Source organism: Chelonoidis abingdonii, chromosome 26 (assembly GCF_003597395.2).
Source record: "Chelonoidis abingdonii isolate Lonesome George chromosome 26, CheloAbing_2.0, whole genome shotgun sequence".
NCBI classification, from domain to species: Eukaryota; Metazoa; Chordata; order Testudines; family Testudinidae; genus Chelonoidis; species Chelonoidis abingdonii.
In genome coordinates, this window is record NC_133794.1 from 6,384,824 (window position 1) to 6,405,380 (window position 20,557).

The following is a 20,557-nucleotide window of genomic DNA, read 5'->3' on the forward strand; positions in this document are numbered from 1 at the left end:
GTGGAGCCCCATGTTAGGAGTGTGGGTGTGACGAAGTGGGGCTGTTCTCATGTTCCCCTGAAATACTGGGGCGGGGGGGGGGGGCTCAGTTTCTGGCCGACCCTCTGTCTCCTGCCGGGATGCTAAATGGTGGGGAGAATAAAGAGATCAGGTGACCTCCTGGCCCGGGAAGGGCTGAACAGAGAGGAGGGCTGGAGGGAGGTTAGTCTGGAGCTGGCTGGGGACGAGAGTGAAGGGCAGACTAGGGGTCTGGCTCACTGCCCCCCAGAATGGACCCGGCCGAGGGGTCTGGTTCGCTGTATCTACAAGCTCTGTTTTAGCCCTGTTCCTGTCATCGAATAACCTCTGTTTTCTGGCTAAGAGTCACGTCTGACTGCAAAGTGGGGGTGCAGAACCTGTGGCTTCCCCAGGACCGCCTGGGTGGGCTCGCTGTGGAAGCCCACAGAGGGGCAGAGGATGCTGAATGCTCCAAGGAGAGACCCGGGAGGTGAAGACGTGTGAGCTTCTTGCCCTGAACAAGTCTGCTCCAAGGGAGAGGAGGCTCCCCAAAGTCCTGACTGGCTTGGTGGGGAGCAGTTCCAGAGCATCGCCCGGGGACTCCGTGACAGCTGCAGACAGACAGTCCCTGCCCCCAAAGAGCTCACAGTCACACTAGGTAGGAGGGGAAACTGAGGCCCAGGGAGGGGAAGGGACTCAATCAAGGCAACCCCCTAGGAGGGCCCCAGGCCTCACTCTGAAGGGCCCCACCTCCCTGTTCAGTAGCAGGGGGAGAATGTGCCTCTGCACCCAGAGGAGCTGGGGCTGAAGGGGATCCTGGGGGCGGCTCTCTGGCCGGTGCTAGGCAGGGGGCCGACTGGGTGACCCGAACCGTCCCTTCTGGCCGGGAAGGGCTGGAGACAGACGGGCCCAGGCAGGTCTCTGGAGTCCGGGGGTCTCTGGGGCAGGGGTTCTCTGGGGCCCGGGCAGGTCTCTGGGGTGGGGGTTCTCTGGGGCCTGGGCCCAGGCAGGTCTCTGGGGCCCAGGCAGGTCTCTGGGGCCCAGGCCCAGGCAGGTCTCTGGCGGGGTGGTTCTCTGGGGCCCGGGCAGGTCTCTGGGGTGGGGGCTCTCTAGGGCCCGGGCAGGTCTCTGGTTCTCAGGGGTCCAGGCCAGGCAGGTCTGTGGGGCTGGGCAGGTCTATGGGGCCCAGGGTTCTAGGGCGCTGGACGTGTTGAGCCTGGCTGGGCCCCCGAAGCCAGCAGCTGTTTGGCCGTTGCCTTCAGCAGGGGCTGGATGGGGGCGGCTGTTTGGAAACCCCAGGGCTTGGTCTGACGGCGTGATGGCTCCTTGCAGGGGGAACACAGCACGAGGGAGCCTGGTGGCTGGCGGGTCGGGCATTTATTCCATTTTCTCAGAGCAAGCACCTTGCAACCGCATAGGTGAGGAGAGTCGGGGGGGGGCTCCACGGCAGAGGGAATTGGGGTGGTGGTGTCCTGCAGGAACAGTTGGGGGAAGGGAGAGCCCAGCAGGGACCATGGCAGTGGGGATGGGGTTGGGGTTGGGGGGGGTCTGGCAGGGACCATGGCAGTGGGGATGGGGAATGGGGTTGGGGGGGTCCGGCAGGGACCATGGCAGTGGGGATGGTGAATGGGGTTGCAGGGGGTCTGGCAGGGACCATGGCAGTGGGGATGGGGATGGGGGGTCTGGCAGGGATCATGGCAGTAGGGATGGGGAATGGGGTTGGGGTGGTCCGGCAGGGACCATGGCAGTGGGGATGGGGAATGGGGGGGTCCTGCAGGATCTAGGTGTCGCAGCCCACAAAGTGGGCGAAGTTGTCCAGGGTTTGCAGAAACGTTTTCTTTCTCCTGTCGGTTTCGGCTTCCTCCGGCCTCAGCCAGGGCACGATGAAGCTTGTCTTGCCCAGGACGTAGGTGTAGCTGGTTCCAAGGAAGGGAGAAGGCACCTGTCAGTGCCGGGGGTACACAACACAGGAAGTGGCCCATACGCCCCGGTCCTGGCCTGGTGTATGGACCAGCCGAGAGACCAGGGACTCTCAGCCGGGGGCAGGGGCCAGGCTGCTTTGAGCCTGTTCTGGCCGAGGGCGCAGGGTCAGCTGGGCCCAGCCTGGAGTGGGCCGAGTGCTCAGCTCCCCATTGGCCCCACGGGACCCCAGGTACGCAGAGCTGGATACGTGCCGGTGCTCCAGCACATGAAGTCGGGGCCCCTCCAGAGCCGAGCTCCAGGCCCCCAGCTTCACGTGGCCAGTCGTCCCCAGCGGATCAGCCCCGTACGGCTGCCTTTGGGCTCCTCAGCTCTGACCAGCGCTGCCCCCACAATGGCCTCCTGCTCGGCCGGGCACAGCAGGGAACAGGCACCCCCCAGCTGGGCCATGGCCCAGCCCCTGGCCAGCCCGCTCCGGTGCGCGCCAGCCCCAGGGAGGGGACTCACCTGTCTTTGGACAGCCAGAGATCCCGCGTCCGGCCCATCACCAGGTATCTTTCCTGCTCTCGCAGGCCCAGGGCGGCCTCGCAGGTCGCGTGGGAGACAAATCTCCTCACGTTCCCGCTTGCGTCCGCGTCTGTCCCTGGGGGAACAGACCGTGGATCAGGCTAGCGGGGGGCACCTCCCTGCCAGCGGGGCGCTGCCCACAGTAAGGCAAAGGCACCCTCTGCACCGCCTTCCCCCTGGGCATCCGCTTCCTGGCCGGAAACAGCTCAGAGCAGTGGCAAGAGCTCCTGGCATCCCTGAGGGACCTGTGCCCACGAGTGCCCCTGTGATGAACTGGGACTGTTCTTACTGTGGGGGGTGTTGGCCTGGGAGGACGAGCTGCACTGGGGGATGGGAGACTGGCTGGAGGGAAGATACCTGAGCAGGTAAGGTGAGAACCCAGGAAGGGGGTAGAGGCCAGGTGACACCTCTGCCTGGGAAGCTGAATAAAGGCTGGGGGAGGAGACACTGGGGAGGGAGAGTTTCAGGAACGGGCTGGGGAATAGAGGGGAGCTCAGATGGGGCTGTGACCCCCCAGTGGGTCTATGGTGCCCCTGGGACCCCAAGATGGATGTAATTGGGGCAGATCCTGTTGTCTGTGCCTGGAAAACCTGTCCTGGACTGTGATCCTGTTGTCTGAATAAACCTGTGTTATTGGCTGGCTGAGAGTCCTGGTGAATCACAGGAGCCGGAGGTGCAGGGCTCTGACTCCCCAAACTCTGTGACAGACCCCTATCCCCCCAGTTGCCGACCGCTCCCAGCCCCCCACTGCAGCAGGGCAGGGGAGGAATTGGCAGAATGAAACCCAATGACACTGCCAGGGAGTGTCAGGGTGTGTGTGGAGTGTAAGTACCCTGAGGGGTGCGGCCAGTCCGGGGATCCCCACTAGCCCTGAGGGGTGTGGCCAGGCCAGGGATCCCCACTAGCCCTGCAAAGACTCACAGCAGGTTTCCATGGGGGCCAGGGCCCCCCAATTTGACTTTGAATCTGAAAGAAGTTTGAGCAGCACAGCGTCCCCTAGTGCCGCACTGGGCCCAGCACTGACTGAGGGGAGAGTGCCCCATACTGAGTGTGACGAAGTGGGGCTGTTCTTCATGTTTCCTCTGAATACTGTGGGGGGGGCCTCAGTTTCTGGCCGACACTCTGTCTCTTGGGAACTAGTGGCCAGGCCCTTCCCCCCTGCCAGGGGATGCGAAAGGTGTGGGAGAACAAAGAGATCAGACGACCTCCTGGCCCAGGAAAGAGACACAGCCAGAGAGGAGGGGCTGGAGGGGGTTTGGTAGTCTTTTGGAAGCTGGCTGGAAAATGGAGGGGAGCCCCGAGGAGGCTCTGGCCTCCCAGCAGGGTGATGGCCTCCCTGGGGTCCCAGATGGACCTAACTAAGGGGGGTCCTGTTGTCTGTACTGGCAAGACCTGTTTTGGACTGTGTTCCTGTCATCTAAATAAACCTCTGTGTTACTGGCTGGCTGAGAGTCAAGTCTGACTGTGAAGTGGGGGTGCAGGACCCTGTGGCCCCCCCAGGACCCGCCTGGGCAGACTCACTGTGGGAGGGGCATATGCTGACTGCTCCACGGGAGAGGAGGCTCCCCAAAGTCCTGCCTGGCTTTGTGGGGAGCAGTTCCAGAGCATCGCCGGGGACTCCGTGACACTGAGCCGCTGCCCGCTCCCTCCAGCACCCCCTGCTGAGCCCCCCATTTCCTGCATCATCCCCTGCCGAGCCCCTGCCCACCCCCTGCAGCCCAGTGTCCCCTGCCAAGCCCCCCATTTCCTGCAGCACAGGTCCCAGCACCACAGTGGGGCCAGCACTGACAGAGGGGAGCCCCCCACCCGCCGTGGTCCCTCGGAGTCTCCGCTCGCAGCCCAGCCTGCCCGGGACGGCAGCGCTGCCTCAGCGCAGCTCACCAGACTTGATGACGTCCAGGACCTTCATGCTGTAATAGATGGTGCTGTTGTGTGGCTCCCGCTGCTCCAGCTGCACCTTGTAGACTGAGGCAGAGGAGGGGAACCAGCGGTGAGCCCGTGTCCCAGGGGCCCTGCACCCCACGTGCCTAGGTGGCAAGCGGTGGAGCCAGCACCTCCCGCTGCAGGGACCCCCTGCTTGTCTCCAGGGTCTGTTACGTCCATGTATGGCCCTGGTCCCGGCCCCGGAACCGCCTCCCACCCTGCCACGAGGAGAGGATTCAGGAGGCATGTGGGAGCGTTTCCACCTCACACTACAGGGCTGAGTGGGAAAGGAGCAGGGTGGCCCCGGGAGGCGCCTTGCCCCAGCTGGGCCTGGCACAGAGGGGCTGTTCAGCCGGGCTACGAGGGGGCTGAAGGAAAGGGGGCAGGATATTGGAGACCACACGGGCTGGGAGCCAGCAGGTGGGTTCTGACCCAAGCCTGGTGTCCTGGGCCCAGCACCAGCTGCTCCAGGAATGGGAACGATGCTCCCAGGGCAGGAGGACAAGCTGCTCCAGGATGGTCTTGTCCTGCCCCTGAGTCGTCAGAGGTTGGTTTAAGCCGGAAGCAGGTTTTCTCCCCCTCCCAAGCTCTGTTTGCAGTAACTCTACAAGCCCTGCCCGCTCCTGCTCTCCACTGAATGTCTGGTCACCCTGTGCCCTTCGCTGAGCCCTGGCCCCGTCCCATCCTGTGGCAGTGGGTTCCACAGGCTACTGACAGAACGTGACACTGGCTGGTTCGGAATCGCTGCCTTTCGACATCATTGGCCGGCGCCTGGTCAGGTGTGACGAATGGGGGATTTTCTTACTGTGTACGCCTCAGTTTCCCTGTGTGCTGCATGTGTCACGAGGGGGTGGGAAAAGGAGTTTGTTGGTGCAGGGGACCAAGTGTGACCTCGCCTAGCAGCCGGGATCCCAGACAGCTGCCTGGAGATGAGGGACGCTAGCGAGCGGTGACCTGGTCACCAGGAAGCCCATCCCAGCTTGGGAGTCACAGCCGGTTCTGGCCAGTGGGAGGACAATGGGCTGGGAGGAGAGGACCTCGGTGACCGGACCAGCTGGTTCCAGCCAGAGGGGATGAGAGGAGGCCCAGGCGACCCTGTTTCCCTGGAGAGAAGACAATGGACAGAGGCGGGGCTTGGGGCCGGGCAGGGGCGGCTCCAGGCCCCAGCACGCCAAGCGCGTGCTTGGGGCGGCAAGCTGTGGGGGGCGCTCTGCAGGCGCTGCGAGGGTGGCAGGCAGGCTGTCTTCAGCGGCTTGCCTGTGGAGGGTCTGCTGGTCCCGCAGCTTCGGACCTCCCCCAGGCAAGCCGCCAAAGGCAGCCTGCCTGCCGTGCTTGGGGTGACAAAATTCCTAGAGCTGCCCCTGGTATCAAAGGCCCAGCTGGGAAGCGGGGTGCTCGGGGCTGGAGGGGGGGCAGGAAGAGCCCCCCTGACTGCAGGGGGACTGGGATGTGCTGGGCTGAGGGAAGCCAGGCCTGAGGACGGAGAGTTTCCTGTGCTGTGTCAATGCTCAATAATCCTCCTGTGTTACGCTGGCTGAGAGTCGCTCCAGGCTAGAGAACAGGGCGGGGTGGGGGGGGAGTCCCCTTTGGGGGGTGCAGGCTCCAGGGTGCAGAGCGAGGGGACTCCCTGGGGGGGCCCACGGCAGAGACAGACGTGCTGAGGCTTAGAGAGGGGCGGCTCCAGGAGGTGGAGGGGCCTGACCCCGAGAGGTGGACCCCCAAGAAGGGCTGTCACCCCAAAGGGGGTTCCCCCCAGGGACCGTATGGAGCCAGGAGAGAGCCCGAGTCCTGGGAGTCCGTGACAACTGGGAAACATGCTGCAGGGTAAGAGCAGCAGAGAGTCCTGTGGTAACTCAGCCAGGGTAACACAGCCGAGCACTCCCAGCCCCCTGGGAGCCCTCCTGCCCTCCCCAGAGCCCAGCTGGGCTTACCGTAGTCCACGCCCGTGTCACAGGCTTTGTCGTAGAGCTGGTCCTCCGACAGGCTGCGGGGAAGGGTCATCTGAAGGCAATTGTCTGAGTGCATGGAAAGGGGAGAGGTCAGAGGCCCCGGCTGGCCGGGCTGCACGTCTGCGGAGGTCCCGGCCTGTCCAGTAGCTCACAGGAACGTGGTCAGAGCGATCCAGTTCCCATGGGGGCTCACGGTCTTGGTGCGAAGCCCAACAGACACCGCAGGGACCTGGAGCTCAGGGTGGGGCTGAGCCAGGGCGTTTCCAGGCACTGCTCTGACCAGGGCGTAGTCACGAGCGAGCGTTAGCCCCAGAGAATTCTCTGCCATGCATGGGGCCTGGCAGCAGATAACGAGCCCAGCAGCGGGGAATGAGCCCAGCAGCGGGGAACGAGCCGGGGACGAGGCCCGGCAGCAGAGAACGAGCCGGGGACGGGGCCCGGCAGCGGAGAACGAGCCGGGGACGGGGCCCGGCAGCGGATAATGAGCCCGGCCTGGGGCCCAGCAGCGGATAATGAGCCCGGCCCAGGGCCCGGCAGCGGTAACTCCTTGGGGAAGCAGCCAGGCCAGTGCTCGCTGGCGGGTGACTGTCACGCTGATCCGGGCGCCGTGGCCTGTCCCTAGCATCCCCCTGCCAGGGCGGCTGTGCCATGCGGAGCGGGTCGCCCCAGGCTGGGCAGCGAGAGGAGCAGGCGACGCCACAGAGCCGGGCGCAGGTGCAGCTTTACCTTCGGCGCATTTGCACACCTCCTCCTGGCAGATCTTCCTCAGCAGCCCGCTCTCATTCGGCACGTTGTAGAAGCGGCTGCATCTCCGGGCTGCGAGGGGAAGAGACCCAGAGGCCGTGTTCTGCCCAGGCTGGCTGCCAAGGGGCAGCTCCTGCCACTGGAGCCTGCCCCCCACCCCCCAGCTGCTCCACGTCTGTCCATTCCTTAGGGCACAGGCCCCCACGCCCCCCAGCGCCGCACCAGCCCCTCAGCCAACCCACCGGGGTCGGCGCAGCTCTCTGGGCTGGCTGAGGCCTGGGGAGAGGAGTTTGACTCCATTTGCTCTCGCTCCAGCCTGGAACCAGACCCCTTTCCCGGGCCATCCTCCCCTCGCACCCGCTCCTGCAGCCACAGGCCCCCCATCCGCCCAGCCTGTGCACAGCTGCTCCACCTGGGTCCAAGGCAGGGCGTGGCACTGGCTTTGACCCACGCAGTGCCCCCTTGGGCTCCCCCTGAGCAGGGAGCAGCCGGAGACCCCCCACCATAACGCCAGCCCGGGTGAGCAGGGAGGGGATCCTCACAGCAAACCCGGCCCATCAATCTCACCTCCCGCACTCGGGCCCATGATCGGGGCCGGATTCACCCCGGCGGGCACCTGAACGACAGGCTGGTTTGCAAAGCTGCCCTGCAGCCCCCGTTGCAATTCCCAGGGGCAGATTCCTACGCCAGCTACGGGCCCCGAGCCCGTGTCCCCTCCCTCCCCCCAGAGCTTCCCATGGGCAGCTACCGGGGATGCCAGCAGCAGCACCTGGCCTCCGAGTGGCACTGGTCGTCACGGGCTGCTCTGCATGGGGCCCGGTTCACCCCGATTCCCGTCCGCCCGCCCGCCACCCGCCGGTGGCACCGAGGAAGTGCACGGAGTGCAGAGCCATGGCCAGCACCTGGCCCCATGCACCGGTATCAGCTCCTTCCCTTGACAGGTATCGGGGCAAGTGCCTCTGCAGTGGGGGCTCTGCATCCACACGAGCGGGGCTGCACCCCCCCGCCCTGGCCGTCTCCCTCCGCATGGAGCTCCCAGATGTGGAAACGTGGCTCCAGCTCACTGGAAGGTGCCGATGCTTGTGCCGCAGCCCCCTGGAAAGGCAGAGCCGGTGCCCGCGGCGCCCCTGCCCAGAGCCCTAAGGAGACGCTCACCAGGCTCGTAATACTCGTAGATGGAGACCACAGCTGGCTGCAGCATCCCCAGCTGCGCACGCTGGTGAATCCGGAACCCAACTTCCGTGTCCGTCTGATTGGAAATCTGCAGCGCCCGGGAACAGAACAGCTGGCTCAGCCCTGGGCCCATCCAGCCTGGCCTCCCGGCTGGCCACAGAACACCCTGCAGCAGCCACTGGGGGATAATCTGCCCCGTGTGCCCCAGGCTGCCCCAGCGTGTGGTGGTGTCACGGACAGAACTCTGCATGCGCCCCCACGGACAGACCCAGGCCCCTATGACTCCTCGCAGCCTTGCTGAGCGTCAGCGGGTGCTGGGCTCTGAACCCCCAGTGCCAGGCCAGACCCGTTCTGTCCGTGTCTCGGTGCCCGCTCCGAGGGCTCAGCACCGGCCGGGGAGAGCCCATGGGCCCAGTGGGGCTGCGGCGTCGGCACGACTCCAGGGGTCAACCTTGGGGCAGCTCCAGGGCCCCCTGCTTTGCTCAGCTGACCCCTGCTGATGGGGCTGGGCCTGTCAGGCTGGGGGGCTGATATCCCCTCAATACAGCCCTCAGGGTCCCCACAGCCCCAGTCACTTGGGGCTGTGCAGTGAGAGGCCTTGGGAGGAGCATCTCAGGGAGCAGCAGATTTGTGGGGTAGGGTCCCACGGTGAGAGGGGAGGGGCACAGTCCCACTGGGGTGGAGGGGACAGGGTCCCTGGGGGCAGAGGGGTGGGGCAGAGGGGTGGGGACAGGCTGGCGGGCCGGGCTGGCCCCTCACCTGGTTGAAGTAGAGGATGACGGAGTTGTTGCTGATGGTGCCTTTGCTCTCGAAGAGGAAGATGTACTGCTCCACACTGTTGGTGAGCTGTGGGGCCAGGCAGACACCGCTGAGCTGGAGCTCTGGGGCTGCCCTGCCCCGTCCAGCCAGCAGCACTCCCCAAGCTGCCCCCAGCTCGCAGGAGCCTGGCAGCAGGTCCATTCCCTGGGGTGCCCCTATCTCCACCTCCTCCCTTGCAGGGACCCGGGCTCTGACCCTCGGGGCTAACAGGGCCACACGCGGGGCCGACGAGGGGCAGAGATCACAGCCGCATGCTGGCTCCCCATGGGTGGGTCTGGCCTGGCTGAGCCCCATGGCAGCCCCACAGAGCGTCAGGCCCGAGATCAGCAACCCTCTGGCCATGGGGCCTGAAGCCTCGGGCCGGCCTGTTACCCCGTCACCTGCTTGAGATCACCCAGGTTGGGCTCGAAGCCCGTCAGCAAGGAGATGTCGATGATGGTCATTGTGGCATCCCGCAGCCCCAGGGACCTACGGACCAGAACGCTGCCTTCAGCTCGCACATACGGGCAGGGGCAGGGCCATGGGGCTCAGGGGACAGGCCCCATGGGACACAGGGAAGGAGCAGGGCTGTCAGGCCAGGGGCCATGAGGCTCAGGGGGCAGGCCTCATGGGGCACAGGGAAGGGGCAGGGCTGTCAGGGCAGGGGCCACGGGGCACAGGGGGCTGGCCCCATGGGGCACAGGGAGGGGGCAGGGCTGTCAGGGCAGGGGCCATGGGGCACAGGGGACAGTCCCCATGGGGCACAGGGAAGGGGCAGGGCTGTCAGGGCAGGAGCCATGGGGCACAGGGGCCATGGGGCTCAGGCAAGGGGCAGGGCTGTCAGAGCAGGCCCCATGGGACACATCCTGCCTTGCTCTGCTCCATGTTCTTTGTACAGGGCTGTGAAGCGGAGTGGAGGGACCCAGGGGGCTGGATCCACGGTGGGGCAGAGTCTCCGCGGGGGGCAGCTGGTGCTGATTCCCAGCCCTGCAAGGCAGTGGGAGGCATGAAGGCACCGGCCCGCCAGCACCGTACCCTAGACCAAGCCCCCCGCCCCACACGTTACAGAGCCCAGCCTGGCACCCGGTTCTGCCCTAGCCGGGGCCGGGTCGTTACCGGGCCTGGAGCCGGAGCTGGAAGGTGTTGATGTCGTCCTGCTTCTTCTTGTCTGTGAAGCCAAAGGGCATGATTAGGGCAGGGCCCAGCTATGAGGCTGGGCCCCCGGGCGCGTCTCCTCCCATCAGGCTGAAAGCCCCGTTTCTGCCAGCCCAGGGCTCGGGGACATGGACTGGCTCCTAGGGGAGCAGATGACCGCCCCGCCGTACCTTCGGGCACCTCCTCCACGGTCACCGCCAGCCAGAAGGCCTGGCACTCGTGTTCGCGGGTCGGCGGCAGCGTGTGGTACATGGTCAGGAGCTGGGAATGAAGCCGAGAGCGTGCGCTGAGTGGGTCACCCCCACCAGCCGGCCCGTGGGCAAGACACATCCCTCCCCTTCGCTGTGGCACAGCAAGGTGGGGCCGGCATCAGGAGCAGAACCCAGGAGTCCTGGCTCCCAGCGCCCCCCCACACTCTAACCACTAAACACCACTCTCTATTAAAAGCTGGGGAGAGAACCCAGGAGTCCTGGCTCCCAGCCCCTCCCCTGCCCTAACCACTAAACCCCACTCCCCATTAAGAGCTGGGGAGAGAACCCAGGAGTCCTGGTTCCCAGCCCCCTTTGGTCTAACCCACCAACCCCCACTCCCCTCCCCGAGTTGGGGAGAGAACCCAGGAGTCCTGGCTCCCAGCCCTTCCCCAGACCCACTCTAATCACTAAACCCCACTCCCCATTAAGAGCCAGGGAGAGAGCCCAGGAGTCCTGGCTCCCAGCCCCCGCTCTAACCACCAGACCCCACTCCCCTCCCAGAGCTGGGAAGAGAACTCAGGAGTCCTGGCTCCCAGCCCCCCTGCTCTAACCACTAGTCCCCACTCCCCTCCCAGAGCCAGAGAGAGAACCCAGGAGTCCTGGCCCCTGGCCCTCTCTAGTCTAGCCCACTGATGGGCAGAGCCCCGGTACCCATGTTCCCCAGGGGGTGCAGGGCTGGGTTGGACTGTGGGTGATCGCCCCGGCCCAGGCATCACTCACTGTCACTGTGCCGGTGCCCGTCCCGCTGGCAGTGATGTTCAAAGCTTCGTGGGCGTAGAACTGCAGAGGAAAGGGTGAGAGGTGCTGAGGAGGTGCCGGGCTGTGCAGCACCCCAGAGCCAGCAGCCGCCCTGCCCTGGCCACGGAGCGCAGGGTCCCTCGTGGGAGCTGTGCTCCAGTCTCCGAGCCCTGCATGCCAGGTGTGTCCCCAGGGGGTGTGGCTTTGTGCCATGGGCGTGGCTGCATGCCAGGAGGTGGGGCCCAGGGTGGAGGCGGGGCCCGAGGCAGGGCTGAGGGCAGGGGATGTGGCCCAAGGGTACGGTGGGTCTGCATGCTGGGGTGCAGCTGGAGGACAGGGGGTGGGACCTGAGGGGAGGGGGTGGGACCCCAGGGGAGGGGGTAGAGATTGAGGGCAGGGGGTGGGGCTGCATGCTAGGGGCAGGGTCTGAGGGCAGGACCTTATGGGAGGAATCAGAGATTGATGGCAGGGGGCGGGGCTGCATGATGGGGTGGGGCCCAGGGGAAGTGGGTGGAGACTGAGGGCAGCGGGCAGGGCCCGAGGGCAGGGGCGGGGCTGCATGGTGGGGTGGGGCCTGAGGGCAGGGGGTGGGGCTGCATGCTGGGGTGGGGCCTGAGGGCAGGGGGCGGGGCTGCATGCCAGGGCAGGGCCCGAGACCAGGGGGCAGTGCCCGAGGGCAAGGGGTGGGGCTGCATGCTGGGGTGGGGCCTGAGGGCAGGGGGCGGGGCTGCATGCCGGGGCAGGGCCCGAGACCAGGGGGCAGTGCCCGAGGGCAAGGGGTGGGGCTGCATGCTGGGGTGGGGCCTGAGGGCAGGGGGCGGGGCTGCATGTCGGGGCAGGGCCCGAGACCAGGGGGCAGCGCCCGAGGGCAGGGGGTGGGGCTGCATGCCAGGGTGCAGCCAGAAGGCAGGGGGCGGGGTCTGAGGGCAGGGGACGGGGCAGCATGCCGGGGCAGGGCCCGAGACCAGGGGGCGGGGACCAAGGACAGGGGGCGGGGCCCGAGGGCAGGGCTCACCTTTTTGGAGCTGGAGCGCTGCAGGTAGGCGTTGCTGTTCTTGATGTCCCAGAGCTCGGTCAGTTTGCGCGTGGGCACACTGACCCGCACCTTCAGGTCGATGACCTTCTCGGGGGGGATGGCGGCCCGGTACTGCGCCAGGGCCTGCATGCCGATCACTGTGGTCTGGGGAGGAGCCAGAGGCTGGCAGCAGGGGCCGCGTGGGGCTGGGCAGTGGGGGCGGGGGGTTGCGCTGGGAAAGGTCTTGCCCAGACGGGGCATTTGAGACGCCACTTCGGCAGAGCTCCGGAGCATGTGCTCGACCCCCCGTGTGTGGGGAGCACCGGCCACAGTGGGCGGCTGCTCCAAAGCCCCTCACGCTCCACAGCCAGTCCAGTGGGTAAGGCAGGAGGAGGGGTCCTGCTCCCACTGTGCCAGTTTGCTGCTGGCTGGGTGCACTGGGACCGGCTCCCTCCCGTTACCACCCCAAGGGGCAGCATGAGCATGCCCTGCCTGGGATCTCCACCTCCCTGGCCAGCACGTCCCCACTCGACTTCCCCAGGGATTGCTAGGGCCATGGCACCAGCACTGAGTCTGGGGATGGTGGACGCAGGCTTGCGGTGCACGGAAGGGTGTATTCACTTGCAGGGTGGGGGGTCGTGGAGGCTGTCAGTTGGCAGCCAGCCAGCCTTGGGCAGTCTGGGCTGCCACAGGGAGCAGCCTGTTTTGTCTCTTTCTGGTTTGGGTTCCTGCATCTTCTTGGGCACTAAAGCCGTGGCACATGGTGGCCTCCCAGCAGCCGGATCCATGTTTTCATCCACCGGCTCCGTGTGCCGTGAGCAAGACAAGGCCGAGATCCTGGCAGGGGGCACCGACCGGCCCCAGCTGGGAACCAAGCCCCTGAAGCTGTGGGAGAGACCCCCTTGTGGGGCCGGAGGGAGGCTGGCCATGCTCAGGCCCACACATGATCCCACCTCCTGGCACTCAGGGCCCCCTGCCTGTGCCAGCTCTCACCTGGGTGCTCTCATAGCCCCCACCAAACTCCCTGCTCTCGACCAGCCACCGCACGATGGGGTGGGTCTCCTCAAAGCGCCTGAGGGTCAGCTTCTGCAGGAGGCCGTAGGCCGTGGCTTCGATGCTGTACAGAGTGCGGTCCCTGTGCTGGTCCACGGGCCAGTGTGTCCTGCCTGCGGAGAGCGGCGCTACCGTCAGCAGGGGAGCAATGGGACACAGAGACACGCATCGCACATGCATTGCATATGCATTGCACATGCATTACACACACAGCTCACATGGGCAGAGCCCACTGCACGCACACACAGGTGCAGTCACCTGCTAGTGCATGCACATGGCACGTACACATTCACGTGTGCCCCCCGCTCCCAGCGTCTGGCACAGCCCCTTCCTCTCTGCCTCACTTCCCCAGCCTATCCCCTCCCCACACAAGCCCCCGCCCTGTGTGGTGCCGAGCGCCAGCGCCCAGCCCCCGTCCTGGGTGGTGCCAAGTGCTGGTCCCAGCCCCCTGCCCCGGGCGGTGCCAAGCGCCCAGCCCCCACCCCATGCGGTGCCGAGCGCTGGTCCCAGCGCCCCGCCCCGGCTCTGCACTCACTGTGGGAGGTGAAGTTGTCTAGGACGGCATTGGCCAGGGAGCTGTTCACCAGGGCCAGGGCGTAGGAGCTGATGGTCACACTGTAGGGGTTCTGCAGGCTCCGGAGGCGGCTCTCCAGGTAGCCCTGAGCTTTCTGCAGGCCGTTGGGCAGCTCCTGTCGCCGGGACAGACGGAAAGGATTCTAAGTAGCCTTGATTCTAAGTAGCCCCAGTGAAGCGCTTGGTCGGCTTCTTGAGAAGGGTCTCAGAGTAGCAGCCATGTTTGTCTGTACCCACAAAAAGAACAGGATCCTTGGGGCACCTTAGAGACTAACACATTTATTTGAGCATAAGCTTTCATGGGCGCCAGCCCACTTCGAGGTGCCACAAGGATCCTGTTCTTCTGGACAAAGGAATTTGCAAGTTAAGTGTCCAATCCAGAAACACTTAACTGACAATAGACCTTGGGAGGCTCCAATCCACATGACTAATCTTCCTGGGGCCCTTCAAGATGGTGGGTGGGCCAGGTCTGCCGCCTCTCAAGCACTGAGTCATGCCTGGACATGGGACTTGCCCATGTGACTCCAGACTCCATCTTGCTGCTGTGATTTTCCACGGTAAGAAGGAGGGGTCCTTTCACCTGGCAGAGACTATATAAGGCTGATGCCTCATCTCCATCCTGTCTTCAATCCTGCTTCTCACCTCTGGACGGACTGTGCTACAAACTGAAGCTCTGAACAAAGGACCGAATGACCCATCCCAGCTGGGGATGTTCCAGAGACTTGATTTGAACCTGCAGTTTATTCTATCATTGCTCCAAGCCTGAACCAAGAACTTGGCCATTACGGGATGTCATTGATTCCATGTAACCAGTTCTAGCTCTCAGCTGCATTTCTTTCTTTTTATGAATAAACCTGTAGATTTTCGATCCTAAAGGATTGGCAACAGTGTGACTTGTGGGTAAGATCTGACTTGTATGACTCATGAGACGTTTGATGGTCTTGGACGCTATCCGGTGGTCCAGGGACATCTACACCGAACACATCACCGGCCACCGCCAGTACTAGGAGTGAGCTGATGTGGCTCCACGCACCCACGGGGGGGAGGGGAAAACCCTTACAACCCCCCTACTAAACTACCCTGAGTCCCTGAACCCACCGATCTGGATTCCACCTCTGTGAGGGCCACCCTGTCCCCATTACCCGGCCTGCTTGCTCTAATCATGACTATGTGTAACCCATTAGATGAGCGATGTACCCTCACTGCTCCCCTACTGTACTTTGACCCCACCCACCTTACACCCCGCATGGGGACATTACAGACTGTATGTACTATATGCTAACCATAACCAAATACCAGCGTCCCCCATACTCTGTGTGTTGTGCCCCCGATGACTAATGACTGACATGCCAAACTCTGTGTATCATCCTTATTTAAATATTGTCTAATATAACATATTGACCTGGGTCTGGGGCTTGGTCCTTTGGATCGAGAGAACCTTTTTCTTTTTCTACTGGGTGTTGGTTTTCATAATCATTCATCCCCAGGACGTGTGGAAGCACTGGTGGTGATACTGGGAGACTGGAGTGTCTAAGGAAATTGCTTGTGTGACTTGTGGTTAGCCAGTGGGGTGAAACCGAAGTCCTTTTGTCTGGCTGGTTTGGTTTGCCTTAGAGGTGGAAAAACCCAGCCTTGGGCTGTGACTGCCCTGTTTTGAGCAATCATTGGTCCTGAATTGGCACTCTCAGTTTGGTCCTGCCCAGAACCACATCGTCACACAGGGATCCGAGGGGATGGTGGGTGGCACAGGATGGATGGGGGCTTGGAAGCAGGGGGATGCCTGCAGGGCAGGGACCCGAGGGGATGGTGGGGAGGGGCATCGGAGTGGAAGCGGGGGGAAGCTTCTGGGCTGACGCCGAACAGATGGGGAAGACAGTGTGGGAGAGGGGTACAGGATGGCATGGGGGGATTGGGAAGCGGGATGCTGCAGGGCCAGGGACGAGAGGGATGGGGGAAGGGGGCACAGGATGGATGGGAGGTGGAAGCAGGGGGAATGCTCCAGGCAGGGGACGGCAGGGAGATGGGGAACGGGCAACAGGATAGATGGGGGGTTGGAAGCGGGGGGATGCTGCAGAGCAGGGACCTGAGGGGCATGGGGGGAGGGGCATCAGGATAGATGGGGGGTTGGAAGCGGGGGTTGGAAGCAGGGGGTTGCTGCAGGGCAGGGATGAGAGGGGATGGGGGAAGGGCACAGGATAGATGGGGGGTTGGAAGCGGGGGGGGATGCTGCAGGGCAGGGTCGAGAGGGATGGGGGAACGGGCACAGATAGATGGGGGGTTGGAGCGGGGGGATGCTGCAGAGCAGGGACCTGAGGGGATGGGGAAGGGGCACAGGATGGATGGGGGTTTGGAAGCAGGGGGTTGAAGCAGGGGGTTGCTGCAGGGCAGGGACGAGAGGGGATGGGGGAGGAGTGTGGGGGAGGGGCACAGAGCGGATGCGGGGGGAGAAATGGAGGGGCAGCTGCCGGACAGGACCCGAGAGCCTGGGGGGAGACACTTCAGGAAAGCCACTGAAACGGGTGCAGCTGGAAGAGTGGAGCTGCAGGAGAAGCTCACAGGAAAGGGGGGAGCTGAGCGGCAGGGGACTCAGTGGTGGGGGGCAGCAGCACTCTGTAGCTCCCAGTTCCCCCCCAACGTCCACCTCATGGCCTCCCCAGGCGACGGCCATGATCCCACGGCAAAGAGGCTGGGTCCATAGGAGGTTCCAGAGCCCGTGGGCGTCCAGGCTGCAGGCCCATAAGAGAGCAGCATGGCGCCAGCAGGTACAGCACCTGGCACCGTTGAGGCAGGCAAGGGTTAGCTGGGGCGAACTGACATACGAGCCCCCTGGGCAGGGGATGGGGTGGGACTGAGGGCAAGGGTCTGGACACGCAGCCCCAGGCTGGCTGGGCAGCGAACAGCACAACCAGCTTTGCCAGGCCTGCCGGCGCCCACGGGCAGAGCCTGAGCTGCAGCGCACTGGCCAGTGTGCCAGCACCTGAGCTGATTCACGCTGCAAGCCTGGGAGGGAGGGGGGAGAAGCGGAGCGGCAGCGCGCTCGGGGGAGCAGGCGGCACTGGAGTGGAGGTGAGCTAGGGAGGGAGTGGTTCCTCTGTCCCCCTCGAGTTACTTCCTCTGGCCCTCCCGGCACCCCCCACCCCCCCAGCTCACCTCCGCTCAGGGCCAGCTCCTGGATTTTTGCACCCCTAGCCAGAGTGCCGCCCCTTGGAAAGTGCTGCCCCAGGCACGTGCTTGGGGCACTGGTGCCTAGAGCCGGCCCTGGGCCTGGGCCCTTTGGGGTCCGGAGAACCTTTTCGCTTTTACCAGGGTGTCAGTTTGCATAACCATTCGTCCCCATACCGAGTATCTGACAGAGCTGCCTGTGTGACTTGTGGTTCGCCAGTGGGGTGAGACCAAGTCCTCTCTGGCTGGCTGGTTTGGTGTGTCAGTAACAAAGGACCCCCAGCCTGGGCTGTGACTGCCCGGCTCTCAGCAATTCATCCTGAGCTGACACTCTCAGAGGTGTCCTGCCAAGGCAGCACCGGTCACATGGCACCTGGGCTCGCTTTGCAGAGGCTCAGCCAGTGCAGCTGCTGCAGAGGGGGCCATGCTGGGCTCCCAGGAAGGACAGTGACAGCTGCCCCACGACCTACGTTCACATGCTTGCTGCAGATGGACTCGGCCTCCTTCAGTGCCACGAGGACGAAGGCTGTGAGGGAGGCGTCGGAGTTGGAGCCGTGGTACCCGCCCTGCGGAGGAAGAGCAGAGGGGGATGGGAGCCATGTGAACCCCGATCACTGAGCCCTGCCCGGGGCAGGGGCAGAGCTGAGCAGCAATTGGCTTTGCTGGGGTGGTGCCAAAGGAGCCTGCCCGTGCACCCTGCATAGCCAGCTGCTGGGGGCCACGTGTCCAGGGCTCTCTGTAAAAGGGTGTCGCTGAGCCCTCTCAGGGGTGAGAGCATGCAGAGAGCCTGAGACAAGGGCTGCGGGGGTGTAGGGCAAACTGCCCCACTTGCCCCAGTGGGTTGTTGACTCTGAAGCCTAAAGATGACACTAGCAATGTTGGCTTTGTTTGCTGCAGCTCATCTTAGCAGACAAATTCAGCTAATGCGCTGCTCCCCAGTCCTGGCCTCACTCCCTCATCTCCCCTAGGAGGAATTTACACCCAGGAAGTGCCCCCAGGGGAGACGACTGGACTAGCTGGATCACGTTCTCTGATCCAGCCAACCCCTCCCGGGGCCCTGCACTGTCATGCCCAGCCGTGTCAGCAGCTGGAGGGCTGCGCAGTGGCTAGGGTCTGGGTGCTGATCCTTGGGCGAGGGACGGAGCTTTGCTAGGACAGCTTAGCCCATCACACCATCTGTCGGGTCTGCGTTTCCTGCCCGGTCTCCCGTTGGCCAAATGGAGTGACCAGTACCTGCATTGCGGGCGTATAAATCACAGCTTCCTCACGGAAACACCCGGACGCTTCCTGCCTCTGGCCGATCAGCCACCGGGCACTGGCACACAGCTCGCTGGGGTTGATGGAGGTGCCCAGCGGCAAGGCCATGGCAAACACCTTGAGGATGTAGGCGGTCAGCCTGCCGGAGTGGGGGGGGGTGCATGAATCTGCAGGGCAGGAGGGCAGGGGAGCTTCCAGACCACGAGAGAGCTGTGGCCAGACCCAGCAGCAGGCGGCACCGTGCCCGAGGGAGCTGCTGCAAACCCATCACTGCAGGGAGCTGAGCCGAGCAATGGCACTGCCCCCTCACAGGGCTCTGTGTGGACAGGGCCCTGCCCCCTTTGCGGCAGCAGAGCCAGGCTTTTCCCCACACCAGCACAGACCCTAGCTCCCGCTGCCCCTGCCCAGGACACTCAAGCGAAGGGAATCTCCACTCGCTGTGAGCTGTATAGGGTGTATGACACGCAGTGCGAGCCGCTCTAAGCCCCGCCAGGGGAGGGCAGCATTGCACACACACTCTGGCCAGCTCACCATCCTCCCCCCAACCCCCCGCGCGGAAGTTGCCATACCAGGTGCTGCTGGTGCTTCCCCGATAGGGCTTGTAGGAACCATCGTGCTCCCTGTAACCCCGCTGGCGGGCGTAGCCTGCAGGAGAGCCCAGACACACACGCTGTCGGGGCTGGGCCGTCGGAGTCCCAGGGCAGGGGGCTGGGGGAGGGGGCGGGGGTAGCATTCACCCCCCCCCGGCTCAGATTCAGGAGGAGTGGGCGGGGGCAGGGTGGAGAGCACCCCCTGTGGGCGGAGTGTAGCATTGTCACACATCGCAAACCCTCCCTCCCACCCTCTGTCCTGGCCGGGCCCCACTCACCGTGGGCGATGTTCTGCACGGCCCGGTCCCGGAGCTCCACCCCGATCTGGTCCCACTGCTTGGTGGTGTCCAGGTAGTGCGTGAGGATGATGTTCGGGGTGACGCTGAAGATGTTCTGCTCCACGCACCCGTACGGCAGCGTGATCAGCTTCTGCAGCATGGAGCTCTGCAGCCCCCCCACCAGCGTCTCGCCGAGCAGGTCCCCTGCCAAGGGAGGAGATGCCCACTCACGTCCCAGCTCGTCCCTGCCCCCACCCCGGCCAGCTGCGGGAGGCCTGTCCGTGCCACGCGTGCTGCTGAGAATTGGGACAGCTGCATTGTACCCCGGCTCGGGGAGGGGAGTGAGGACTGGTGGTTAGAGCAGGGGGTCTGGGAGCCAGGACTCCTGGGTTCTCTCCCTGTGTGACGTTACTGACATAACCTGTGACCGTATAGAACAGAGGTGGGTAAACTACGGCCCTTGGGACCCTCCTGCCTGGCCCCCGAGCTCCTGGCCCTGGAGGCTACCCTGGCCCCTCCCCTGCAGCTGCAGCTCACCCCACTGCCAGCGGTGAGGGATGAGTGGTGCTCTGGGCAGTCGGTCTGTCAGCTCCTGGGGCACCACAGCTGCAGAGCCAGCCTGACCCGGTGTCTGTGCCGCGCGGTGTGTGGCTGTAGCACCACCAGCCACTGGTGCTCCCGGCAGCACGGTCAGGGGTCAGGGAGCTGTGGGGTTGGATAGACTCATAGACTTTAAGGTCACAAGGGACCATTATGATCATCTGGTCTGACCTCCTGCATATCGCAGGCCACAGAATCTCACGCACCCACTCCTGGAACAAACCCCTAACCTGTGTCTGAGCTACTGAAGTCCTCAAATCGTGGTTTGAAGATCTCAAGCTTCAGAGAATCCTCCAGCAAGTGACCCATGCCCCACGCTGCAGGGGAAGGCGAAAAACTCCAGGGCCTCTGCCATCTGCCCTGGAGGAAAATTCCTTCCCGGACCCAAATATGGCGATCAGTTAAACCCTGAGCATGTGGGCAAGACTCACCAGCCAGCACCCAGGAAAGAATTCTCTGTAGTAACTCAGATCCCACCCCATCTACATCCCATCACAGACCACTGGGCATACTTACTGCTGATAATCAAAGATCAATTGCCAAATTAATTGCCAGAATAGGCTACCCATCATACTTCCCCTCCATAAGTATCAACCTTAGTCTGAACCAGATTGTCTTTTGCCCCCACTACTCCCCTTGGAGGCTGTCCAGAACTTCACTCCTCTAATGGTTAGAAACCTTTGTCTAATTCAAGTCTAAACTTCCTGATGGCCAGTTTTATCCATTGTCTTGTGTCCACATGGTACTGAGCTAAATAATCCCCCTCCCCTAGGTATTTATCCCTCTGATTATTTATAAGAGCAATCATATCTCC

At 63.9% G+C, this 20,557-nt stretch overlaps 1 pseudogene; it reads right to left on the reverse strand.

The window, feature by feature from the left end:
- Positions 1–1,711: 1,711 nt before the first annotated feature.
- Positions 1,712–20,557, reverse strand: part of LOC116832444 (complement C3-like) — a 55,967-nt pseudogene continuing 37,121 nt past the window's right edge.